The sequence below is a fragment of the Sinocyclocheilus rhinocerous genome, unplaced genomic scaffold (assembly GCF_001515625.1).
Source record: "Sinocyclocheilus rhinocerous isolate Xijiao unplaced genomic scaffold, SAMN03320098_v1.1 scaffold3945, whole genome shotgun sequence".
NCBI classification, from domain to species: Eukaryota; Metazoa; Chordata; class Actinopteri; order Cypriniformes; family Cyprinidae; genus Sinocyclocheilus; species Sinocyclocheilus rhinocerous.
The window spans coordinates 12,356-13,070 of NW_015641830.1; the positions used below are offsets into that span (position 1 = coordinate 12,356).

General features: G+C 40.7%; 1 protein-coding gene across 1 annotated transcript in view; it reads right to left on the minus strand.

The window, feature by feature from the left end:
* Positions 1–715, minus strand: part of LOC107755317 (acyl-CoA dehydrogenase family member 11) — a 13,607-nt gene that overhangs the window by 10,455 nt on the left and 2,437 nt on the right. The gene's annotated exons all lie outside the window — the stretch shown is intronic.

A 715-nucleotide genomic window follows, 5' to 3' on the forward strand; every position in this document is an offset into this window, starting at 1 on the left:
GTCTGTCCTGTGTTCATCCATAACTGTCTGGTTTGGTTCAGCTACAAAATCAGACATCAAGAGACCACAGCGGACAGTCAGGACTGCTGAGAGGATTATTGGTGCCCCTCTGCCCAGCCTCCAAGATCTTTACATCTGCAGAGTGAGGAAAAGGGCTTGGACCCCTCACACCCAGCCCACTCTCTCTTCCAACTGTTGCCTTCTGGTCGGCGCTACAGAGCACTGACCACCAGAACAGCCAGGCACAAGAACAGTTTTACCCGCAGGCTATATTCAGCCTGAACAATTAAACTTTCATTACTATACATTGTCCAACATAACTGACATATTTATAGAATACATATTTATAGAATCCGAAACTTGTACATTTGTAAACTGCACACTTGTAAATAACATACCTGTACATTCATTTAAACAATTAAAAATGTTTTTCTATACTTCTATTTCTGTATATGGTGCATTATTTAATTATATTTATCTTATATTAGTGTTATATTTCATCTCTACTGTGTTATTCCTATAAATGGAGGCTCCTGTTGTCAAGTCAAATTCCTTGTGTGTGTAAACTTACTTGGTAATAACACTATTTCTGACTTCTGTGATCCTGACTGGTTCCGGTGTGTTTGTGTGTGAGTGTGTGTGTGTGTGTGCTGTGTTGTGTTAGTGTGTGTGTGTGTGTGTGTGTGTGTGAGTGAGAGAGAGAGAGAGAGCACTC